The sequence below is a fragment of the Phoxinus phoxinus genome (assembly GCF_949152265.1).
Source record: "Phoxinus phoxinus genome assembly, chromosome: 14".
NCBI lineage: Eukaryota > Metazoa > Chordata > Actinopteri > Cypriniformes > Leuciscidae > Phoxinus > Phoxinus phoxinus.
In genome coordinates, this window is record NC_136889.1 from 19,555,449 (window position 1) to 19,582,971 (window position 27,523).

Genomic DNA, 27,523 nt, shown 5'->3' on the forward strand with positions numbered 1-27,523 from the left:
CTAATCCTTTAAGCTCTCTTTAATTGAAAACAATGCATATTCATTTATTCATACATGGTTGCAACAACATTTAGTCAAGCGCCCCCCTTTTTTTGAATATACATGAAAATGCACATTCCGAACTTAAATGGTTGTAATTCAAGAATGCTTTGGAGTATAGATGTAAGATTGGTCTTGTTTTTAAGAAGACATTTGGCAGATTTTTGTAGAATAGAAATAAATTAAGAAAGTTAAACAGAAAAAAAGTTATAGAAGTTTGAGTTTATGAAAATGTACAACGTTAAAAATTTAATTATTCATATTTTATATAAAATATATATTTTCAAAACCTGGAGGACTCTAAAAATGCAAAAAAATCAAAGGCAAAAATCTGAACAAGTTGTGTTTAAAATTTTAGGTTGATATCTAAAAAAATAAGCTTTCAGTGAGATTTTGTTTGGGCGCAGTACCAAACTTTTTCACTAGTGGACATTACTGCCCATATAAGGGCGCCTCCATTTCCATATGTGGTTTGAGTCTGAACCATTATTTTTACAATTTTCATACAATTTATAAAGTAGAAATCCTATTCAGAAGTAGTGTTGGAAGTTTGGCAGATTTTTTAATGAATTCAACCTCTAAGAAACACAAAAAGAACACGTATGTGCATTATAGCTCGCTGCCACGAATGGTGAATCACAAATGGTAAATCTATAAAAAATTTTATTTATATTTAAAACATTTTCAGACCTTTTTTTCTAAAACAATTGAATGGATGCTATCTTTTGAAGTCTTGGCATGAAAACAAACTGAGGTTTCTACCATTCTTTCATGATTTTTCATGTTCATCACTATTTCAAAATAAAGGTCTTAACACGCCTTAGGAGTATGAAAATATTCTTGTTGCAAATTGATAAATTATGGCTCCTCTGTAATGTATTTTAAAAATCAGTCACCACAAATGAAAACTAGAGATTTTAAGCTTTCAAATGACATATAGTTTGTCAAGATTGGTTTAGGTTTAGTATAGGATATTACTGTTTAAAATATATAATGGCCGCGGGCCCGCCGGCGGGCCGGTGCGAATATAAAGGGTTAAATGTTAAAATAAAAAAAAATACCAATTTACTCATGGAGCCACATTGAGATCCCTCTATCTCTGTAAATTAACCATATTGGGCCTTAAACATTAAAGCTGCCGTCGGCAAGTCTGGCAGATTAAGTGGACTTAGACAAAATTTTGAATGTTTACAACTCTCATGCCCCTCCCCCACTACCAACGAGCACCCGCCCATCGTCAGTGCGTGTGTACCTGATTTTCTGTGAACGCGTCCGTCTTCAGCATCGATCAACACCATAGACTCGGAGGTAGGCTGCCCTGGCTAATCTATCCATAGACAGCAATAACCGAGTAACTGGAAGCTTGTTATTAGATTTTCTCTCTGCCATCACGCTTCGTACAATCTTCAGGCGAACTTCAGGCGTGTTGTGTGCATGTGATATTGTAACGTCCGCGTCTGCGCGAGGGAGGGGGATCTGTGATTTGTGCACGACCTGTGATTGACAGTCAGATCTCACTGTTTAGACCTGATGATCCGGGAGCGGTGGATTTTTGCAAAACAAAATAACACGCTCCAGGTGGAGTTAGAAGCTCGGGTTTTTTTCTAAAACCACCTTATTTATGTTGTTCTGTCGGATTATAGTGTCAATTTCACTGAATTTGATCAAAAAAATGTTGCCGACGGCAGCTTTAAGACACCAAAATAAATGTTTGTTAAGAATTAAATGATATTACGATATCTTTTAAAGTGATTAAATGAGTTATAGGAATATGAACTTTGGGCAAAAAACACAAAGGGCCCTATTTTAACGATCTGAAACGCAAGTGTCAAAGTGCAAAGCGCAAGTAACTTTGTGGGCGGATCCCGGCGCTGTTGCTATTTTCCCAGCGGGATAAACGACTCTTGCGCCCGACGCAAATCTAAAAGGGGTTGGTCTGAAGAAGCTTCATTATTCATAGGTGTGGTTTGGGCGTAACGTGAAATAAACCAATCAGAGCGTCCTCTCACATTCCCTTTAAGAGCTGGCGCGCTTGTTCCATGGCGGATTGCTATTATAACGGCGGATTTGCCGGCGCACGCCAGGAGCGGTTCACAGCCGAGGAAACAGACGTTCTCGTCAGGGCTGTAAAACACAGAGAAGTGACATTGGGAGAATGATGGGAGAAACCCACCCAAATTAGCTTCGGTTAAACAGGCGTATAATTTGGGTAGTAAATGTGTAGCCTAATCTAGATTTTTTTATTTTTTTTATCTAGATAGATCTTTTTCACATCTTCACGGACACAACAATGATTTCCCTCGTGTGTTAATATTTTTCCTTGTAATAATGTATGATTTGCAAAAATGAAAACTGCTGCATCTGTTTATATTAGAGAATCAAAGTGGATGCGCGTTAACATTATGGCCACACTGTAAAAAGTTTAACTATTATTTACTTAATTTTATTGGTGAAACATTTTTACACTCAAAAAAATTGAGTAAATTTTAAAGCTGTGAAATCTTTGAAATATACTGTATAAATTGAGTAAATGTCAGTTAAAAAATTTAGTAAATCTGAATAACTGAATTACTTTATATGAGAAATAAAATTAATTAGATATAATCAAAATTATAAAACACCACAACTGTATTTCTATGTCAAATAAACTAAAAAAATTGAGTAGATATAATTGAAATATTAGATGAAATTTAACCAAACAAATGTGCTATATTTACTAAATGTAAAAGTGAGTCTAACTTAATATTGGACTATAAATTATCAAAATATCAAACCCTTTACTTAGTTCTTTACAATGAATATAATAAAACCAAATAAAGCAAGCAACACATTTTTAATTGAACATTTATTTGTCAATTAAACATTAGACAGTCTAAAAATCAACCTATGAAACATTTCATCCATCTTAATATTCAATAGATTGCAAAATTCAAAAATGTAAAGTAGCCATAAGAGAAATGACTAAACCTTATGAAAAATTTCATCCAATTTAATATTCAATTAGATTGCATGTAAAATTCAAAAATGTAAAGTATAAGAGAAATGACTAAACCTTATGAAACATTTTCATCCAACTTAATATTCAATAGATTGCAAAATTCTGCAACAGTGATGCCCTCAATCACAACTCCTACATCGCTGACTGCCCCATTGTCCCGAAGGATGTCGATTTTTATGACCTCCTCTGCCAACTCTGCTTGTACAAAGACGGGTAGATCATCTGAATCCTACAGGCAAATTGTAAAGATAACTGGTTAGAGCTAACATTCAAACCTGAATGTTACAAGAAAGTGACAAATAAAACAAATAGCACCTGAAGAAGCAAACATCCTGTCGAACCATATGACAGGTAAAATCTCAAAATTCTGCAGTCAGTGAAAATACACACATTGACTTTAATGGAAACCTATTGACAATTGTTCCGCAGTTAGGGGTTAGACTGCATGCCTTTCAGAAAAGCGAAATAAAGTAAAGTGCAGCGCCATTCTGTCATATGCATAGCATTATGAGGAGAACATGATTGTAATAGAACATTGTAAATTCTCTTTAGTTTTTCAGAGTGCTGTTAAGGGAGGAGCGCATCCACAACAAGAGTTCCACATCCGACAAGCACGGTCAAGTTAACGAACGTTAAGGTTTTTTGTGCAGATGCAAGTTGTAAGACTACCTTATGTTGTCCATATCTAGGGCTGGGTATTGTACAAAATCTTTCGATCCGGTGCCAATTTCGATACCTCAGTTTCGAGACCGGTTCCTAACGATACTTTTTTTGATACCATATGTTTTAAAATCCATTTCAACATCAACAAAAATACATTAAACACAAAACTTAATTAAAACAAATTCTGGTAACACTTCTCACTCAGGGTAACATTATTCATCAAACTGGTTGTGCTTTTTGGATAGGGGTGCGCCAGCAGACACAGTTTAACAATGAATCTGAATGAAAATTGTATTAAAATATGAGGTGCCGTCTTAGGCTTAAATCAAACTTCATTCACGCACACATATATGAAACACTTGTATGTATACTGCTGAATGCTAAAACAAATAAATATGAAATACACAACGACACACCTAAAGTCGCTCACGCACATACACGCAAACTCTACACACGAGACGTGCGGCGCACACATTCATACGAGACGCGCGCGCGCACACAAACTCTCGATGCGAGCACACACACACTTAGAAAACTACACTGTTGTGTACACGTACACACGGTCAACGTTTAATCAACTTTTGAATAAAGTATTGCAAATATACATAGTTATAAGCTGACTACTTACAGGATATTCGAGGAATGCTGCCCACGTCGTTGCTGAGGAAAGCAGTCCTTCAGTGAAAGGTGCCTCTTGCTTAATAAGCGGCGAAACTTGTTCAACTTTTTAAGATGATGCAAATACAAAAACAATTGTTAGGAAATCCTAAATAACTAACTTCTGAATTAAGTATTACAAACATAGCTGGTTAAATTACATACCTGGATATGCGAGGAGTGCGGGCCTTGTCGTTGCTGAGGAAAGCCGTCCTTCAGGTGGCTTCGATTAAGCCGCGAAACTTATTAAACTTTTCAAGATGACGTAAAAGACAATTGTTAGGAAATGCTTAATAACTATTAACTTTTTAATAAAGTTAACCGACTTACGTTCGCTACCAGAGCAGAGTTGCGAGGAGTGTGGCTAGTCGTTGCTGAGGAAAGCAGATTGCCTTTGTTTTCTGCTGAGTTGCACATGTGATCACTTAAGGCGCGAAATTTACTCAATTTATTTAAACTGTCGTTTATTAAGATGGAACTTTATTTAGGAAAATTGGTAGGAAATACTTAATCATTTTAGTTTCTAAAACAGATCAGTACAAGTAAATAATTATCAAATATTTCTATTAGAATTCACCAGAAATATTAAGAGTATATTACAAATATAATTAGTTTGTTAAATACTTATTTATTTTCATTAAATAAACTTAAATAATATATGTACATTTTAGAGAAATTACCTGTTGGATTTTTAATTATTTTTTTTAACCTGATCCACTCAAAAAATCACTTAAATGATTTCAAAAGATTTTATTAAGTTAATTTAGCTCTTTATTTTTGTGAAATTTACTAAGCCACTGGATTATTTTTTACAGTGCAAGCACGCGCCCTTAAAATACCATATCACTAACGCGCAACGCGCCACTGTCTTTAGACTGTTTTTTTCCTGGTCAATGGCGCAATTGCTTTCTAAAACTGGAAAATAGCACCATGGAAGTTTTGCGCCGGAACACGCCTCCCCTTTGCGCTGAACCACCCCCGCGAGCGCAAGTTAATTTCCTAATTTACCGACGTGCGTCTGTGGAGGGAAAAGTCCGCTGTGCGCGGGTGCAAAATAGGAATGATACATGCGTCAGTGTTCAAAGTCAATTGCGCTGGGTGCAAGATAGGGCCCAAAGGCTTTTCCCCATTTTTGAATTGTCACCATTGGCATATAATGCAAAAAAGATTGCTAAAGTCAACAGATTTAACTAATAGACCTGACAATCTCTGTGTAAAAATAGGTGAAAACTGTCATTCTAACCCACCTCTACAAAATATGGAATTAATTCAATTCACATTTATTTGTATAGTGCTTTTCAAAATATACATAGTTTCAAAGCAGCTTTATAGAAAATGCATGTCCACATTACAATTTAGAGTGATATGTTATCAGAGGTGACTGTCTAAGTTATCTACCGGTGTTTCAGAAATGTACAAATACAAAATCACAGTTAGCTCAAAATGTATTAATTTAAACAATGTAATAATTTAAGGCAAAAACAATGAGCTCATTGAAGTAATGAATACTTGTTTGTTAACAAATGATTACTCAGTAAATACACAGTACATCCATCACATTATAAACACATTTGGGTCATTCCGTGTGAAATGAAAAAAAATATATATTTAAAATATTAGGCTTTCTTCCTCATTTATGTTTGTCTTTCTTCAAAAAATATTAATTTTTTTTTTCATTTCACACGGAATGACCCAATGTGTTTACTGTATGTCTGAAAACCTTTTATATACCTTTTATACTTAACTGCAGATACTGAAATGACATGCACTGTTTGGTACAGTACAAATATTTTGAGTGTCCCTTATTCTATCCCTTATTTTCCTATAAAGAACATCAATTCAACTTCAATATAAAATGTAGCAATAGTTCTAGATGGATCTGCACAGTCCTAGCAACAGTGGCAGGTTCAAATTGTACCTTTAATTCATCTCTTTCTTTTCTTTTTTTTTTCTCTTTTTTTTTTTTTTACAGTATTTGTTCGGGTTTAATTTATGGACTTTCATGAGTGTTTAGCCCCTTTCATCTTTTCTGTTGATTTTGTTTAGCTGTCTGGCAGGCGATGGAGTCGAGTGCTCCTATGCTTATGACAGATTGGAGGGAAGAAGGAGAATGGGGAAAGGGGTGAGTTTCCATGGAGAGGACTGTCCCATATATAGAGATGAATCCTCTCCACCAGACCCGCTGCGTTAACACGGCCACAACCGGACCCATAAATTACCCCTCTAGGCGTTTTATGGGCCCTGGTGAAACCTTCTTGGCTCCTTCCTCTGTTCACATCTACAGCCGAAGAGATAAATCATCTCTCTTGCTCTCTCCATCTCCCCAAAGATGCTTACTCTCGCCACTCTTTCCACCGTTCCCGACTCGCTGATGCGGTTCAAGTCCAGAGAAGGGTAAACATTGGAAAAACACAGAGCTTAGCTGGTCAGCTGCATCCGTTGGAGGAGGTAGACAGGGTTGTTATGATGCTCCTGGGAGAAATGAGCTGGATTAAACAGGTGTGGGCAAGACTTGAAGGATGATAAAGGCCCATTGCTGTGTCCCACAGCCCCTGAAGAACAGTAGCCATTAGGGGCTCTGAGGTCGGCAAGGTTGGTTGACAAAGCAGCCTCCGAACGTGCTGTTTGTAAAGGACTCATGCAGTCTTCTGGATGTATACCATGTGTAATTGGAGAGAGAGACCTTCAGGAATATGCCCAGTTCTACAACACTGGATCTTTGAAAATGCTGCTCCACATGTTAACACTTTTAGTAGGGCTATTTAGATAGGGTTAGGGTTAGTTCACCCTACAAAGAAAAATGGTCGCTTATGTTTTGGTAAACCTAAATGGGTTTCTTTCTCCCATGGAACAGAAAATAAAATAGCAGAATATTCATCTTTGCCATATTATATTATGTTATATTATATAGTTGTGTTATGCTATTTGTTTAGGCCTTTGAAGCCATTGGTCACTTGTGGAAAAGAGAGCATCTGAAAAATTTACATAACACATTTACGTATCTACTATGTATCCAAAGGAATCGATATTGAATCAAGATCAGAATCAAATCACAAGAATTTAAATTGTGAAACTTGTGTCAAGCAATAATAAAAACAGTAGCATACAGTCAGTGTACCATGTAAACATTGTGTTGTCGCTAAACTTAATAAAATTCTGTTAGTCACCAACTGTTTTGACAATCACAATACACTTATAATTGTGATGCAAGTTTTTTTTTTTTTTTTTTACATCCCCACCAATCCCAATCCACCCATGTTATGTTGTTATGTTATGTTATATTACATTTTCGATTCAAATCCTAAATCTGATTTTTTGTGAAAAAATCTGGGTTTTTTTTTTTAGGCCATATCGTCCAGCCCTACAAGGAGGAAAAAAAGTCATTCTTTGTTAGAATTGCACATTCAATTATGACTTTTCAGATTTTGGGTGACTTAACAAACATTTCGGTCCTGTGGACTACATCCAGAAATATCCATGGAAAAATCCAGCTGTTTCCCCTCCCATGTTCCCAATCATCTTTGTCCAGAATCATCAGTCCAAATTTTGGGGATACATTTTGGAGGGAAGTCGATTTAAGAGGGGAAACTAATCAGCCAGACATCATTTTTCAATGTTATTTCATGCTCTAAATACTAGCCCCTCACCTTCATCATTTTCATTATATCTCTGCACAAAGAATTCAGTTCACATTTCATGGTATAACCATTGTGATAAATTTAGTTTTAGCCTATTTTGTGCTTCAATTGGAAAGTATAATCTGTGGTCTACTCCGATAATTGTTATACATGTTCCGTCGTGCTCCATGCTCCAAGACTTGCAGGGCTCAGGGGGCTTTTCTTTGGCCTATTGTTATATCTCTTAATAAGTTTTTTTCTTTCTTTTTTCCGCTTGCTTCATATATTTTGTGAATTGTGTGGAAATGAATAGCAAGGTTAGAGATTAATGAGAGATAGAAACTATTTCTCACATCTGTAAGTGCTGCTGCTATTCCTGGGCTGTAGAAAGATTTCTGCAGAGGAGAGCACCTCCACCAATTTTTTTTCTTATTTTTTTTGTCTGATTTTAATCTCCGGAGGCTTTTTTATACTAATTACAAGCAACATCCCACTATCTCAGCTTATACTACTAAGAATTATTGACAAGAATTATACCATGAATCAATCCAATTATCCCATTGTGTACTGCGCTGGATCTAAGAGCTGACTTTATGACTGTTCAATACCATTAAAGTACATTGATTCTTTTCAAATTCCATCCCATTACCATAGTAGACTAAACATCCCTTAAAACCATATCCATGTGCTTAGGCATTTTGCATAGCTGAACTCATAGAAGATACTGAAAGGTCAGTGAGATGTATTGCAGTGGTCAAAGATGTGTGTCTAGAGCATCAAGAAGGACCAGACAACACAAAGATTAAATATAGAAAAACAATAATCTCATATAATAGTAGCAAAGAGCTTTTGAAAGAGGGAAAATTAAGGGCCTGTTTACTTTGTGTCTGATAAAATGCAAACGCAATCAGCAGATGTGCAGAGCGCACGCCTCAGTCATGAGAGCTGCTGGTGTTGTTTGATGAGGGTGACCTTGTTCCTCTTTCTACTCAGGCACATGATATATCAGCTATACACTTCTCAGGTCAAAATCACAGGACAAAAAAAATCCCTCATTATAAAAAGCTTTGAAACTTGGCCTATTTGTTTGTTCATTTTCAAAGTTTAAATATGCAGCATGACTTTCTGTAATACATTTATGAATACAATTATTATTAATATTTTTTTAAATCCATAAGTCACTGATTCTTGAGACATGGGACAAAAATATATATTTTTTCTCTATTTGTTTCTCTCTCTCAAAATTGTATCCATATTTGATAAAGGTTCTACTTACTGTAGTATGACCTACTTGAGAAAAAAATATCCCAAACATTTCCCAAATATTTTTTTCTTATTATTTTTATTTAAATATTTATTTTGGGTAGTCACAACAACAACCTACTTTCCCTAAATTATCCCAAATAAGTTATTTGACAGATTTGAGACATTTACAAATAACGTAAATCTTAAATGCTGCAAGTTTATATTCATATGTATCTTTAATTCTTCTATCATAATTAATATTTTATTGTACAGTAAAGATGTCTATTACTTTTATGTATCTCTCTTCCCCCCCCCCCCCAAAATGTCAAATCTATCTGACAAGTCTTTCTGATAATTTGCCTCATTTTATGTAGTATCTAGCAACACCAAAACACTGACATGGCTACATCATTTATTAGGGTTATTAGGTCTAATTATAGTTATTTTGTCAACACAGCCAATTTATTTTGTCCGACTGTGGTTAAGATTCAGTGGATGAAGCCGAAAATCAGTTTGAAACAATCCTAAAGTCTCAATGCATGCATTGAAGTCAAAGTGAGATTTGTCAATATTTATAATACATGTTTGACATTACTTTTGTATTTGATGTATTAAACAAGGAAAAACACATTTTACGCTCAAATGAAAGAAATAAGCAGTTTTTTACTCTAGACTGGATGATCTCTTTCTGTGTAATGAGACTTTGGCATAATATTATCATTGTTCTGTGTGTGTCTAGCAGTTTTTATTAAGACAGTTTGATAACTATAATTCCGCAGCTTTAGATGTGATGGATACTGACAGTTCAAGGCCTGTGTCAGAGTCTGATTATTGGATGTCGGAGATGAAACCAGATACAGTGTCTTTGTGGTGGAGGCCACATTTTCAGAGTTGATAGCACTGTAATCCCATAATGGAATCATTATCAGGTTGAGGCTCTCTGGAGAAAGTCTTTTAAGAGGTTTCAAAAGGTGAAATGAGGGACCAGCTGCGTTCCACCTTGAAATTCCACACCCCTGCGATGCCACGTAATGTAACGTATCACAAAACGTGTAAGCTTCAGCCAACAAAACCGAAAGAAACAATTGCCTAAATATGGCTACCTTTACAATATAGAGTTTTTTAGCCTGTAGACTTTTTTTTTTCTTTACAGTTTTGCATGCAGAATCCATCAGACAGTTTTTAAGCAAAGTTGTGCTCACAGCCGTCACGCTCTGCCTGTGCTTATAACCATGGATGGTTGAGTGCCGGGGAAAAGGAAAGGAACAGTTGTTAGTTTATAATAGGTGGTGTGCATCAGCTGAGGAATGTGTATTAAAATCGGGTTTGACATTCACTTTACTGCATGTCCAGACTGGTAGCGGGACGCATTAGTCTCTAGTAATGCCTTGGCAGCGTCGTGCCCACGGCATGCCTCTGAAATGTGTGGCATTAGTTTCCCATCAGTCTGTGCGCAGCACGGGTTATCATAATTGTCACATCCCAGTACGGAACGCATGTGTATGTTTGCAAAATTGTCTATTACCGTCCCTGAAATACACAAAGGTACGGAGTGTTTTGCTGTCCGGAAGCTTTTAAAAGCAGAAACTTTAACTCTGTGAGGACACTCTTTACGATATCAGCATTCACGTTACAGGCTCATTAAGAAGAAAAATGGTACTCTATAAAAGCAGTCACACTGCAAAATAAACTTCAATTAAACAACCTTATTTTCCCCATTAGAGTGGTTTGCTGCCTTTAGGGGCTGGAGAAGATAACTCTGCTGCTCTCTCTCCATCTGCTGTGGCGAACGAGGCCCCTGTCTCAAACACATTAGCTGGCATCTGTTTGGGGCATCAGCCTTTTTGGTTGAGTGGAAGCCGGAACAGGTAGAGAGACGTAGAAAGGGGTTGTAGAGTTCCCACGGTCAGGGAAAAACCTGGAAATGGGGGCAGAAAATCACTGTTATTCCAAAGCCTTGTTGGTTTAGTTGGCAATGGGCGCAGGACTCGGACATAGCCTGGAAGTATCAGGGAATTTTAATGGGGGATTTACAGACCTGGAAAATTCATGGAAATCTTGGAAATTTAAAATATTTTTTCAGAAAGCCTTTCTATTACTCCAACAGTTAAGCATGCCACTAGCAACACCAAGGTCTTGGGTTAATATAGTTAATCAAATATATGCTGTTTTCAGTTGCCTTGGATAAAAGGGTCTGCTAAATGCACATATGTAAATTCAATTTTGTGGTTAATGCTATCTTTGTCTGCAGTTATTCACTAAATGATTTAATCAGCTAGAAATTGCATTTTGTGAGTGCTAAAAATGCTCAACCAGTAATCATGGCCCCTGCAAAAGTCATGGAAATTCTTTGGCCAAAGGGTATAGGTGCTAGGGTGAAACTGAAGGTGCTTTTAAATGTAATAGTCAAGGATTATTTAATATTTGTTTGTAGCAAAAATGATCACGTCAAATGGGTTTGGAGCATAGTGTATGGTATTTTAACATTCTGTACATCTTGTTTTTAACAATTCCCTATTTTCAGGCAACTTCAACAGCTCTGTTTAACAAGAAACAGTTGTGGTGCTCAGGTGAAAATAACAGCAGTTTGAGCTGATGGCACTAGCTGTGACTCAGAGCCCGTCATGTGAGAAACAGCCCTGCACGGGTTTGTGTGTACATACTCAGAGGGTGAATTGAAGGATTAATGTTGCCACACACTGGATACACACGTCTGCTCTCAGCTGTCACTTAACCTCTCTGCCTCAAGTGTGAGACATAGACCCATAGTTTCAGCTTCAATGCAAGCCCCCTGTATTGATTTTGAACAGATGGTATTATATTCTCTCTCTCTCTCCCTCTCTCTCTCTCTCTCTCTCTCTCTCTCTCTCTCTCTCTCTCTCTCTCTCTCTCTCTCTCTCTCTCTCTCTCTCTCTCTCTCTCTCTCTCTCTCTCTCTCTCTCTCTCTCTCATATCATATTTAAAATCTCTGCCTACAACATTCTCCTTCGAGAGACTAAACACAAACACCCAGCATTCCTTTTGATAGGGAGGTTTTGTTAGCCTGCGATTAAGCACTGATCCACTGTGTTTATCTTTGCTAATACCAACATCAATATTACTACGCAATTTGAACAAATCCTTAAATTCAACTTTGTTTTATACTGTAACTCGTGTTGCACTGTATGTACTACAGACATGTATGATACTTTAATTTGCACACTTTTACCTGGCAGAATATAACACCATACCTTAGATTTCAATTACAAATATATTTTAATTTAGAAAATATGGCTACATGTTTTCCCTCAGTGATTGCATTTGCTTTTGGTCCCGAAAAGTACTGTACGTTTTACAACCAACTGTGTAGAATGAGCAACCGCCTAGCAGCCACAGTTCTGCTTATACGTTTACATAACCCTTGCAGAATATGCAAGATGTTGACATGTAGTCCACAGACCTGTAGCATAACTCTTAGTGCAACCATCTTCAATGCTTTAGCAAACACTCTCAACGCACTAGCAACCACAAGCTGGAATGCTCAGAACACCTTAGCAAAGACCAGTCAGCCATTCTCTTAGTCAAACATTAGTTCATATTTAATGCCATAAAGTGGAAGTCTCTCTTTTTGAAAGTTCTTATGTCTAATATGAAAGTTTGAAATGAGACGGTTGTTGTGTATGCACGGCGTTCCGGGTGACCCTCTGCCCACTGGAGGATATATTTGCGTAAGCAATTAATTGGGGAGAATCTGGATGAGGAGGAGGTTGGGGTAGAAGGGGGGCAGGGGCGTAATTACAGGGCTGCGAAAGTGTCAGAAGCTGCATTAGGCCACATCAAGCTCCTGTCTCCTCTATGAAAAATTAAATATGAATATATGCAAATAAGCCCCTCTCTGAGCTCTTAGGAAGACTTCCTAGGGCATGCCGCTAACAGACTTGTTATGATTCAAAGCAGGGCCATTGTTATGTATATTCATATCACCGCGCTTTAAGACTCATGGAGACAATGAGGCAGAAAGACCTCTTTGCACTTTGACTTGAGTGTGATTATGATTAATATTTGACTATGCTTCCTCAACAGAAGTGATCTAATTAATTCTGTTGCCGCGACTGACGCTGAGCTACACGTGTATGCTGGGAGGCGAGCGAGTTTTCAGACGAAGCTTTTAAAAGACGCCCCAAAGTTTACCCAGAGAAGTGTCACAACTCTGAGAGACAAATTACCCGTGTTCAGTCTCTTCTTTAATTGCTGCACTGTTTCTATTTGCACGGTGACCCTTGTGTGCTGAATGCTGTCTGTGAAGCTGATGAAACACTTTTTTTCCCCGCTACCAACCCTTTTAAAGATGATGTATTAAGGACAGATGGGTGGCATTGTGTGAGTGGAGCTCTTGAGCTTCACACATTCTAGGTGTTGATGTTGTCAGGTTGCAGCGACACGCTTTTGTGAAACGTTGGCCTCCCAGTTATAGATTATCTTTCTCTCTCTTTCACATACACAGTTGGTTGATTGCTTGTGGCTGCTCAACAGAATACAGCTACTGTGTATTCTGAATATACAGCTACCTGAAACAACATTGTGTTTGAAATAAAATGTATATTTCTATTTTATTATTATTAAATATACGCACTCACACAACATTTTTTTAATGTATTTGACTAAATGTATATTACAACGATACTCTGTTGAGCGACCATAGGAAATCAACCAGCTGTGTATGTGAAAGAGATGCGTGCGAATATACACAAAATAAAACATTTTTTTTTATATATATAGACTGTCAGTAGAGTCTGGACATGACAAATTTAAGTTTCTCACTCAAACTGAAATGTGCCACTTTTTTCCTTTTCATTCAGCTCTTTGTAAAAACTGTCTGAAGATTTCTGAGGAATTGTGTGTGTTGTGTAATAGTGTTTTGCAGTAGAACCTTGAGCTGCAGTTTACTCGACAGTGGTAAATATAACCGCTTAAGAGGCCTTACAATACTTGGGGTTTCACTTCCTTCCTATGTCTTTTCATTCTCCTGAGTTCAACGTCCAAGGTCACCAATGGCAGATGCCATATTAAATATTCCTTCTGTTCCTTTTCTGGCTTTTTCCACTCTCAAGCAAACTGAATCGATACACCCCTCTTTTTTAAGGTCTAAGCTCCACTTAAATCCAGTTGGTTCATTCCAATGTATTTTTTTTGGGTGAAGAAAAACTGCTACAAGTTTTTGCTGCCTGTGGCATTGTGAGCAGTGAATGCGGTATATAAACATCTCCGGTCAATTGTGTCTTCTGTACTGCTTCTCTCCGTGCGTCCTTGACATGGGCCTTTGACTGTCTCGCGCCTGCACACTTGATTCTATTAGTACCGTATTATCTCTCCACAGCAGATGACTTGTTAATGAACGGCAAAGATTCTACGCGTCCTCTGTGAATTGCGCTCAATACCGGATCTGAGCCGTTTGCCCTTCTGAATGGCCTTTCTAACAACTGTGAGGCTGTTTTTGTTGCACAGACTCTTACGATGTCTCGTTGCTCTTGTGGTACTATTGTCAAACCGTCTGAGTGAGTCACTCAGAGCTGTTATACTGTGGATGTTTGCGTATGTGAATTGGGCAAATTGTATGAGATGTTCTCCCTCAGCAATACTGCTTTTGCTTTGGGCCTTGGCCCCTTGAGTTTGTGTCTGTCTTTCACTTCAGATAATGTCTCTTATCTTTTCTCTTTCTTTCTTGCAGTCTCTCTCTCAGTTTGAGGGTATATGACTCGCCTTACTTCCAGCACCTTTCTTCTGCAAGACAGAGATCTCCAGCGTTCCTCATCTCTCCTCCTTTACCACCGCACTCCTGCTTCACACTAATAGATTTAGCTGCCAGGCATCAAATCACCCAGTTCTGTCCCTCACCGCTCAATTATTTAGATGCCGCTTCTTATGCAAATGATGTGCTATATAGGATATCCTTATTCCTCTTCTCCCTCTCTCTCCAGGCTGTTATATGTGCTTACACACCAGACAACCTCCAGCCTGGTTGGATTTGACACATGGCGTGTTGGGGGGATGAAACGCGCTGCCTCTTCACAATCCCTCATCTCCCTGTATGTGCGGCTCCATCAAACCCAGACTATTAGAGTCTGATCCAGCCAGCTCTCCGTTTACAAGCTCTAAAACTCTCCAGTGGTTTCCTAGCAACAGCTGAAAGCCGTGTTCCCGTTTTCACTGTATCCCTCTGTTGCCTAGCTACGCAAGCTTAGACACAACCGCACATTTGATTGCCGTTCAGACTCGTGATAGTTGATTTCAGGTGCTATGATAGGACATCTACATCCGTGTCAATTGTCTACCGTGTTTTAGTTACAGACATGTCTTTTTATTTTCTCTTTACTCAAAAGTTCAGATGCACCGACGTTAAATGTCTGGCCGATATAGATAAGCCGATAGTTTAATGGGTGACACTTTATTTTACATTATCCTTGTAAGGCAAGACAGATAACTAACGGATACAACCATACATCCCCAGTTGATTACATTTAGAATGGCTAACTTTATTTCTTTCATGAAAACTCTTGGGAAATTGGAATGGGAATATAGATTGGCATGGTAATGGATATGGCAATGTTAATCTATTTGGTCTTGGCAGAATAGATCTGCTACGCTGCTCCTGCAGAGAAAGTACCGAGCTACTGCCAATACATTCACATACATTGCTGTGAGCATGTAAGACATGCTGCTGCACATGTGACATAGATGAAATAACCCCCGTAGCAGATCTATACAGGTGGAGCTGGGGAAGGTGGAGGGTTTCTGAAAGTGCGCTGCATACTGCTATCAGCAACGCCCTGGTATCTGTTTGAATGTTGAGCCGCAGCTCATTGGACGCTGATGCAATGGCAACCAATCAGCTGTGCCATGTAGATAATAATGTGATCGCTACCAAATGAGTCAAATACTTATCAGCCTGTGCCATCTAAAGTTTCATGCCAGAACTAGATATTTGCGTTACAATTTTTCTGAAATGTTACAGTTGGTAGTCAACCAGAATACCTATTACCACTGTGCTAGCTGCATCTGCAAAAATAAACCAGTCGCATTTCAAAGTCGTTCGCGAAATGACCGGCAGGTGCCAACTTAACGAATGTGAGTGAGCAGCAGATACAGAGTTCTTTAATTCGCGATCAACCTCGTTTTATTGTAAGGTGAAAATAATTGGTGTGGATGACACGCAGCGCAATATACAGTATTGCCAGCTGTATGATGCGTTTCTACCCTGAAACATTTAATTTAATAGAGACCTGGCGCGTGCAGTGAGGGAGACAAAATAAACTTGCTAAAAAGAGATTCAGCGCGTCTGTGAGTGAGAGGCAAAGAAAAACGCCCAATCTTAATATATGTTGTTTTGTAGGCTACTATTTTCATTTTGTACTGGTTTAATTGTATTCTTTGTCAATACAAATTTTAAATGTAGCAAGAATAAGATTCTGTATTTGTCATTTTGCATCGCAAAGGGAAACGCTAAACTCGACTTGTTTTAAATAAATAAACTGTCCCAACTCTTTATTTAAACCTTGAAATGTGCGATGGGGTTTTAAACTGAATTAATTTTAGTGTTCTTTTACATTTTCATTGGTTTTTATATGGAAAGCAATACTATTTAGTTAGTCTGTTATTTTTTGCAGCTAAGTCAACAAAATCAGTCTTTGTTCTGATTTGTTCAATGTAATCTGTTTAGAAAATTTTCTTCCATTGCTATAGCCGGGTATCACTGTCTATCGTCTCAATTTCGTGAAGGATTCATAAAACAATAATTTAGCAGATTAAATACGAGCTTCTTCATTTTCTGGTGTGATCTGCTAATAATTTGCCTTCAACAGCACCTTCGGGGTTTGTCATCTGTACAGCACAACAGAGGCTCGACTGGAATGTAGCAAATTGATGTTGTAATGTGCCAGTATTAAAGAAATGTTAATAATTTACCCTTAAACTTAACCATACCACCACACCTGTCCCTAACCTTACCTATAGCACACCGCAATAGCAGCAAACGTGTTTTACAATAAAACATGAACACAATAAGTACATTGTACTTATTTTTCCATGTAAGTACATAGTACTTAAAGCCACTTAACATAAAGTGGGACCGAAAATTATGCTAACCATAACAACCTACTATAAGCCATTTAAATCTTAATTAATCCTAAAACAAATGCTGCCGACTAACAACAGTTAGCAAGTCCTGACAACGTTTTAATTTTACGATCATTTAATTTAATTTATTTAACTGTTATGCTTCAGTTTATAAATCTAGACCTACTAACACATTAAAATAACACAAAGTATAAGACATAACCTTTACATGTATTGCCTTTCTAGCTTTAGAAAAAACTGGGCACACAATGTTAACGTTTAGCTTACTTTACTTAAATTTGATGCAATAATAGAAGCCTACATTTGTTTCAGTTCTACATTTGTACTGTAATTTCAGTATTGGGGATTGTGAATTCGTTTAACTATGTTTCACTTGAATTTATCTGCTGGCCAGTTCACTGACACTTTTCAAAGTCTGTGATTGTAGCAAATCTTAGCGGTAGAAGGCTGCAAATACACACCCCCAATTTTACCGCTGCCCTAAGTGTTATTCTGGTTGAGTACCAACTGTGTTTAAATATTTAAATGAAGCATTATCTAAATAAATATGCACTAATTGACATACAGCTAGGTTCAAAACTATTGTTTAATTTTGTTGATATATTCGAGTAAAAATTGTCTTTAGAGATATGTATTGTACTCTAAATCTACAGATTCAATAGTTATACTTTGGATCATTTGTTTAACTATTCTGAAACAACACTTTATGAAAAGCCAAATAGCCTAATATCTCAAAATAATGTCAAAAGTGTATTCTCTTAAAACAAAATTATTATTATTTTTTAAATCGGTTATAGAAGTGCTATAATATTAACATTCACTTTTCATTTAATATTGCTATTATAATTAATATTACTACAATGTACCATATGTAATATTATTTTAGCAGTGTTTATTGTTATTAAAAATAGTTATTCAGATTATTAAATGTATGTGTGTATACTGTATATCTGTGTGTAATATCAACCAAATATGGTACAGGTCTACTGTACGTCCCTAATTAAGAGAACAACCAAAAGACATCTCCACCAACAGTGGTCAAAGGTAAAACATGCACGGCTTACATCATACTCACAGGCAAGCCGACAACTTGAGATCTCTTCTGGTCGATCATGAGCAGCGTGATCATGAAAATCCCGTATAAATGTTGTATTTGACACCATGGGGTTAGGCTTTGGCCAAGGGCAGGAGGAAAGAGGCTTGAAAGAAGAGCTCTAATTAACACTCATTCAAACAGCCCGTCCTTACTGTGATAACAGGAAGCCAGGCTGCTAACTCTGTTCCTCCACCCTCACCACCTGTCAGCGACCTCATTTCCTGCGCTGCCAGTTGGAAACTGTCTCCTGCCTGCCGTGACCACCAGCAGAACCCTGGATTAATAGAGAGATGATCTGTATTGCTTTTAGTCTGCTTCGAGGGTAAGGGACTTGTATTGTGGAGTGCTGTTTTATTATTTGCTGGGCATTAACCCAGTGAGGATAGAGTAGATGGAGAGAATCTGTTATTGAATGGTAGTGCTTCAACTAACCTCAAATTATGTTTTTGAGATGCTCAACATGAGGCCATGGATGCCTTTTGCTTCATTGCAGGTAAAGAGCCCATTTTCTCATCTCCCCACACACCATCTGAGCTTAAAAGACAGTTTGTAGGTTGAAATTAACCTACAAGGTTTTTTTTTTTTTACGTAGCTCAATGGTAACCAAATGAACGTTATGCACTAACACATTACCACAGCTATAGTTAAAGAGGACATAGAGATGATCTGATTTATGATGTTTCCACGTAACAGACTAGTTTTAGTACTAAGGGGGACCAAATATGGCCCCCTTTATTTCTGCTACTGTATTACGTAAATAGGCTTTCAGTGAGCATTTAGCACTTGACCACTATAAAGGCCAGTGTAACTGCTCCCAAGATGCATTGTGATTGTGGAAACCTCATTAGAGGTGGTCAGGTATATCAAAATACGTATATAGTCTGTTGCGCTGCTTGTTTCAATTTGTAGCACATTATGCCCACGAGATCAGCACATGATTCAGTTTTGTCCGTGTCTCAGGTCACAGTGAATGCAGTGGACACGATCTCTGCATGTGCCCTGCTTTTAATGTGCATTTGGGAGCACTTTGGGTACCAGTTAAGCATTATTTTCACATTTGCATAATTTCCACATTCAAACATTTTTGTGGACAGAAGATTACAGTATTTCAGTAGATATGTAATGAGACTCGTTTGTAAAACTGTTTTCACAGAAACTGCAGTTTTTCTAACAAAATAAAAGCTCAACTGCAGTTTCCCGCCAAAATAAAAGCTCAAGGGTTTATCTCTTGCAAGTGAAAATTTTTGCATATTCAAATAGTGTAATTTTCCTTATTTAGTGTAAAATAATATATTTATTATTAAATATATTTTTTTCATTTACATTTATTTTACAGTGCATTTGCTTTACAATATTACTGACTTATGGATGATGATAATATGAATAATAATATAAAAGTATAATAGTATAAATTTTTTTGCCCCCCTAACCATTATGCATTTTTTTTTTCTTCTACTCTACATTTCGTAGTTTCAGGTTGTTGCTGGTGCCCTCTGTACCTGTATGGTATAGTCAGGGCATTTCTGTCTTTGTCTGTCCAAAACTTTTTTTATGTCCCTCAAAATGCCAGTTCTTTTTCTCTCCATTTTGTAGACAAATTCTTCTTAAAGTTACTTATGCATGACAGAGCTGAGGTGAATTCTAAGGAGGTCACCCGCACACACTCAAACTCCCCACAAACCAGGGTGCCGCTCTAGCGTTGCGCTGTGCTCCTCCGGAGAGCCTGGCACCAGAGCTCGTTCAGGCAGCGGCGGGCGTCTGAGGCGGACCCCTCGCTGCAGAGCCCCACATAATGAAGCGCCCTGTCAAAGCCGTTCTGCTAGATGCGCAGAAAATCTCCATCCAAGTCGCAACATGGGAGAGGGCCGCCAGCCTCAAATTACTGTCCTCGCCAAGAACCAGCGGAGGGAGAAATTTCCCTCTCTCTCTCTCTGTTAACCCACTCCGATGGGAAGTGGTGACTAGCTCTCCGCTCCACTGAGACAGAGTTAGCGGATTCAGGGCATGGAGCAGAATAGATTCAAAGTTTTTTGAAATGGTGGCAGATTTTAGCTTTTATTTTCCTTCCCTCAGGTCATTTTGCAGCCCGTACGATGATACAGAGAAGACGATGAGGTGGACTCCGACATATTAATTGTCAAAAAGTAGTTTGTTTTGAATATAGTAAAATGAGGAAGTAAAATGATTTTTTTTTTTATCAGGAATGACAATTAATTCTAATTTCACCACCTTCAAAACACATTTAGCCTGGTATTAACTGTTAACAGGCTCATATCGACCGTTGCCTTAGTAACTTCTCTCAACGGAGTTCTCTGGGCTATTATCCACTATTATGTGGAGACTCATTCTCATATTAGACAAACAACATTAGCTCAGGTAAACAGGTTTAGAAGGTGTGAGAAGCGTCTGAGAAATGAAAACCTAAGGTGAAGGAGCCATTTAAAGTTTGAAACTTTCACTTTGGAAATTCGATCTATGATTAGCCTGTACTTTCCTTGAATTACTTTAAATTTCCTGCTTGTACTCTAAAAAAGACTGATGATGTGTGGTAAATTCAATAAGGGTGTTTTAATGGTGTACTTCGCCTTCATTTTGGGCCTTTGTGTCTGAATCAAGGTTATGTTTTTCAGAGATGTGACTATCTTCTATGTCTTTTAACATCTCAGGTGTTAAAATAACAGCAAGATTTTGACATTAAGGCTGAGGTCATGCGTTCTCCGATTTCACATCCCAGAGATTCCTGTCATAGCTCTAGTGAACGGATTAAAGCCATCTAGAGTGGAGTAAGATAGCGCCGTTGTTGTTGACTCACTGTTCTGGCCTTCCAATGTTGAGTCATAGCTTCAGTGATGAGCAAAGTGAAATACAAATGTGTAACACCTGCAGTGGCATGTAAATGTGTCAGTGATGCACTGCGTCATAGTAGATATTTATTTTTTATGAACAGTCTTTGTGTGCTTTTGTATTTTATAACTTTTTTTTAGTTTAATCCATTTACTTTTTTGTGAACTGTGCTTTTGAAAGATAACAGAACCTAAACAACTCTAACTAAACTATTATCTTGATAAGGAATAACCGTTTATTTTAAAACTTTGACTGTAGCACTTTGTACAGAATATGTAACAAGTTGATTCTGAGGCACTAAATTAGCTTTTTTAATGTCATTTTTAAGAGCAGTGTGATCATGGGGTGAACTGTTGTTTAGTAGGCACAGTCATTCTTTCCGCATTTCTACAAGGCTCACTCGGAAAAAGCTACCAGCTGATTCAAGGACGTGAGGAAGGTTTGAGTGGACACTCATTAATCTTCGGCCCAATCTCAACCCTCCTCAAATTAATCTGAGCGGAAACTGGAGTCATTTAGCATATGGTATTTTAATTAATGAAGAAAACCAAGGCTGTGCAAACATATTGTGACACCGGTTCAATTTAAAGTCACTGCTGCTTTCGCCCTCTGTTATTGAGTCAGATTTGTTTAACGAATTAGAGTGATTATAGCAGTCTCTACTGTTATACAGATAACACAATGTAACATAACAATGCTATATAGACCTTATGCGCCAGAGAAACAAGGGCGCCGCCATCTTTAGAATATTGTCTTTGAACTTCCGTTTTTGCGGTCGCTCTGTGTATTTCTATGGCATTGCTCTCCATCAGTAATTAGCTTTTGAAGTACTTAATGAAAAGTTAACGAAAGTTATCATAAGGATTGTAATGTTTAAAGCAGATGTCTTAACAAATGTCAGTAGCCTGGGAAGATTTTAGAACGAGCCATTCATTCATAAATGCGTAAGATCGCTGTGAAAATACAGACTTGAAGACAAAAAGGAAAAAAGGGGCGGGGCTACATAAGGTCTTTACTGCCCACTGCATAAAACACCATCACATGACCTCATTACTTTGCATGTTAGAGACATTGATTGATCATCTTGGAAATAAATATATTTATTTTACATGATACATTTTGTTTAAAATATCTTCACTTGAACAAACTACGCATTTTATTCATACAGAACATAAAGTACATTTCCTAATCAGTATTTGTTGTCTTGTTTTCCCAGGAACTATATCTAAATGTAAACAACAAGATACATTTACTTGAGAATAAAAAATGTGCAAGATGTGTTGTCAGAGAATATTTTATATTTCAAGCCAAATATTTTCATTTTAGTGTGTGTGTGTGTGTGTGTATATATATATATATATATATATATATATATATATATATATATATATATATATATATATATATATATATATATATATATATATCAATTGAAAAAAAATAATTTGCCCATTTTGTAAGATACTCAATTCTAAACTTTTTAAAAAAAATCCTAACATCTTTTTCTTTGCATGTAAATTTGCTATTCTGTAAGGTTGTTTTGATATTTAAATATATTTACAGGTCAACAAGACTACTGAAGATACTACTGTATATATACCTAATGTTTATTTATTGTGTGTTTATAATATCTGAGCCTATATGTGCACTGTGCAGACAAGAAAGAACGGAAAAGATAGATAGACACAGGGAATAGAGATTTTCGATGCTGCTAAACGCTCTGTCTGAGTGACAGCTCTGATGTATGCATTGTTTTCTGAGCTATTCATCATTTCATTTCATTTCCTGTGTGCACGGCTGCTTCGAGCCCCGGCCTAACTCACTGATGTATATGTCGGATGCATCGCTGGTACTCTGAACAAAAGATTTTTTCTTTCAATGCATTTTTTTTCTTTGGGATCACGTTTGTGTTGTAAAACATCACAAAAGCTGGGGGAATCTGTGAAAAAAAAAAAAAAAAAAAAAACTCTGTTAGCTTAACTTGCAATTGTAAGACGATTTCAACGTTTATTTCAGACCACTTATTTCATGCTTAACCCCCCATCAGTCCCCTCAGATCAGACGCAGAGCATTAGCAGAGTAGTGCTCAAGTACTCTATTAGTGCTGGTGTAATATGAATCAGACAGCGAGGCAGATCTAAAGGTCAGAGCTGAATCTGATGGCTGCTGGAGAAGCTCTTTAGACGCTCTGCTTGAGTGTAAATCATTCCAGTGAGTGCCGAGGGGAATGTGCTGGCAGAGTCCTGCTCGCTGATGTCCATGTGATGCTGGAAGAGCCATAACCTCCATACTTTGCCTTCTGATATGATGTGATGGGTGGGTTTTCAAGATTTAACTGCATTTTCCAAGACAGCACATGATATTCCTCAAAGTTAGTGTTTGTTCTAAACTGTTAACCCTAACAGCATATGATAATGCTTTTTTTAGTGTTATTTGGTTAAAATAAAATATATTTTTTTAAATAAATGATCATTTATAAATAATCACTTTTTTATTGATTTGCTTTTACCACATTTACAAATTTGAATAGCTTTTTGAATGGTAAAGCTTCTTATCTCTTTGGCCTTATGTGATAGCAAAGTGTCGGCTGCTACACACCTCAGTGGAAGTAGGTACTCTTGGTATTGTTTGTCTTCTACAATACCTTACAAAAGTTTTGGTTCAGTAAAATTTTGTTTGATTGTTTTTGAAATAAGTATTGTATGCTTGAAATTTGTGAAATGCTACAGTTTTAAATGGCTCTTTTCTATTTTAACATACAATATAATTTATTCATGTGATGGCAAAGCTGAATTTTCAGCATTACCAGTTTTCAGTGTCACATGATCCTTCAGAAATCATTCTAATATGCTAATTTGGTGCTCAGGAAACATGTCTTATTATTATCAATGTTGAAAACAGGTGCAGCTTAATATTTTTGTGAATAGATTAATAGAAATTTCTAAACTTTGTTTTTCAAAAAACAAACAAACAAGTATTTACTCTCATTTTTGATAAATTTAATGCATTCTTGCTGAACAAATGTAGTAATTTCTTGGGGGGAAAAAACAAGTAACCCCAAAACAGTATTATAATTGACATAGTATACATATATATTTTTAGCTTGCTACCAGAGAATTCAAACCTTCAATATTTAATTTGCCAACCATTACACCCCACCCTTCATCATTACGCTTAGGGATGATATTGATCTAAATAGTTTTGGCCCTTAGAGCAAACAGTGATCCTTAGACAGATACATGTTTTTTTTCATTCGGTTGTACAATACCTTCTGTCTTGAACAATTGTGTGTGAATGAAAGGAACTCGAGTTCTCAAACCGAAAGTGTGTTCAACTTTAACCTCCATGCTAAATAACAGTTTAAGTGTTGAGACTTTTTACAGACCACACACAATGAGATGAGAGCAGAGTTTCTTCTGTAGTTGAATAACCACCATCTCTCATTCTCTCTCACTCTCACACACACTCACCAAATTATCCAATCAAGCCTACATATTTGTCTAGCAGTAAGGAATGAGGGAGAAGCATCTGGCTCCTATTTCCAAATTACTCTTCAAACAAGAGGCCGTTGTCCGGCTGATGTTCACCCAGAGAGTATTGGGAGAGCGGTCACTCCGCCAAGCTCTTCTTCGCTCGTGAACGTTGCTTAAAACCCCAGACCTTTCGCTTGCGAGCATCATCCCGACCCACGCCACCATCTGTGTTTGTTTAACCTGGGAAAATGGCTGAAGTCAGCATCCGTTGCCAAGATCTTTCACACGTGCCAAACCACCATATGTTATTTCACGCTATTAATATTGGTCAGTGGAAAGATAGAGCTGCCAGTGATGATGCTGTTTGCTTTGCTTATCTGATGCGAGCACGCTCTGCAGCTGTAATGGAGACAGGCCTCAGGCCACGACTTCTGACGGCTTTTTCTGATTAGATCTTATCGGTCGTTCATTGAAGTCTGGTTGTGCCTGTTACCCATTTTAGACCTTTCGGGGAAAACGTACCAAATAAAACTTCACGGCACATTTGCCTGAAAAAAAAAGCATGCGTTATTTTAGAGGATATATCAGAGACATGGATTGTCTTAATAATGTTTTTATTTATTACAGTGGTTCTCAAATACACCTAATTTATTACATCATATGTTTAAAGTCCAATTTTGATTTAACGTATTCATTTAATTAATTAGTTGTGGAAAAATAATGCATTAAAATGATTTGCGTAGTTCATCTTACACTTTATTCAGTTGATTAGTGATGGGAAGTCCGAAGTAGTAAGTACTATAGACCTGAAGAATGAATGCTATAAGATGCAGGTAATGCACTCGATAAGTCGATCTCTCTCTCATAATTATTCACTCTACTTAATATAATAAGCTTCAATGAAGCGACTCGGCGTTCCTTCGTTGCTAGATCTAAAGTGACGTTTTAGAATTAGTAATGGAGGCTTGGGCTTAACTGTTGTCAACTTGAGTATTTTCACACACAACATTACATTACCTACGGCCGAATCACAGCCATGCTGATATAGTCATATCGCACTCCTACTCGTGTGATATCGCTCATATAGATTGTCTTTTTATACAGTCTCCTTTTTACTGCTCACTTTTTAGAACATGAAATAGAATTGTGTTCACATTTGAGGTATAGCTGCATGCTCTTTGTTTTGTTTTTCTATTAATATATTTTATTATAGTTATGATATATCTTCTCTAAATATGAATTATAATTGGCAGAGATCCACTCATGCGACTGACAGCACTGGATGGGCCTGTCATAGAGGTGTGGCGCAACCACCATTTATTTGGAAGTTGCCCACTCCTGAGCCCTGTCCCCATGAGCACTGATTGATGGGTGATTCTTCAGGACTCACTCCTGATTGGCTGATGCAGAGCTGAGATGGGGTCGACTGTCCTCTGAGACTGGAAAGACCATCGTTTCAACACAGGGCTGTTGCTGGCTCAGCCTCTTGAGCCGCAGAGTGCATGAATATTCTCTTTGTTACTAGTTACGGCTTCCCATCCCAAACACATCATTACATTTTCTTCTGAAGTATGACATTTTTTTGAAGGGAGTCTTTGCTGCTTGCTAAAAACTGTTACCATTTTATATTTGCTCTCTTGCAGAGCAAGACCATCTAGATCATCTAGCTACATCTAACATCCAAATGATGTGTTTATTTGTATCTACTCTGCCCTTTCATATACTAAACATCCCTTCATTTCTGATGAAGAGAGTGACAGTTTTATGTTTTGGTGACGAGACGGTGGTTTAAAGGTGAGCTTTGTGAGGAATCTGACTGAAAGGATAGCAGCAAGGGGTGTTCGTCTAATGTAAGGCATAAAGGTGTAGAACAATAGGAACTAAGACTGGTGGTTTCCCCTTAAAAGCCTTAACTCAGCGTTTATATGATCATACACTACTGTTCAAAAGTTTATTTATTTTTAATACTTTTATTCAGCAAGAATTTGTTCAATTTATTGAAAGTGACAATTTCTCTTTCGTTTCCTATTTTTTTTCTATTCCTTCAAGAATCCTGATCAAATGTATCACACTTTTCACAAAATTCTTTCCACAGCATAACTGTTTCAAAATAGATAATAAGTAGGGAAGCATCGATACCATTTTTTCAGAACCAATCCGATCCCGATACCAAAACTTCAGAGTATCGGCCGATGCCGCTCCAATACCATCGTTTTTTTTTCAATATAGAATTTTTATACCTTTGTGTGGAAGTGATAATCACTCTTTTATGTGTTTAACACAATCTACAGACTACATTTATTATAAAGAAAACATGATTGAGGGTACAATAATTTTATAAAATCTAAACAGTGGGGAACAAATAAAAGTGAATATGTGTACCACTAAATGCTCTTTGTATTGTTATAAAATACATTAATGAAAAACAAGTTGTATAAAGTAAATATATTTATAAATAAATATATACTATACAAAATACATTTATTTGAAATGTAATGCAAAGCTTTTTAATGAGGCAGCAACCATATGATAGATAGGTGAAAGTGGAAAAAAGAGAAAGAAAAGACATTCAGACAGATAGAAAGTATAACAAAGCTCATTTAATGATGTTTGAGCAAACATACAGTAATTTGAAATATAAAAAAAACTTGACAGCTTGACAAATTTTGTCTACTATTCTTTGATCTCTATCATAATACAAAATAATAATAATATATATATATATATATATATATATATATATATATATATTTATATTTATTTGCTCAGTCAGACATGC

The 27,523-nt window shown here is 37.0% G+C and overlaps 1 protein-coding gene and 1 long non-coding RNA gene across 2 annotated transcripts in view; one reads left to right on the forward strand and one right to left on the reverse strand.

Annotated features, from left to right (window-relative positions):
- macrod2 (mono-ADP ribosylhydrolase 2) overlaps positions 1–27,523 on the forward strand; it is a 531,158-nt gene that overhangs the window by 315,575 nt on the left and 188,060 nt on the right. The window lies entirely within an intron of this gene.
- On the reverse strand, positions 2,886–4,705 carry LOC307010369. Its single transcript, XR_013800176.1, has 4 exons — positions 4,688–4,705; positions 4,523–4,608; positions 4,329–4,423; positions 2,886–3,266 (listed from the first exon to the last, which is right to left on the reverse strand). It is a non-coding gene; the product is annotated as an uncharacterized lncRNA (long non-coding RNA).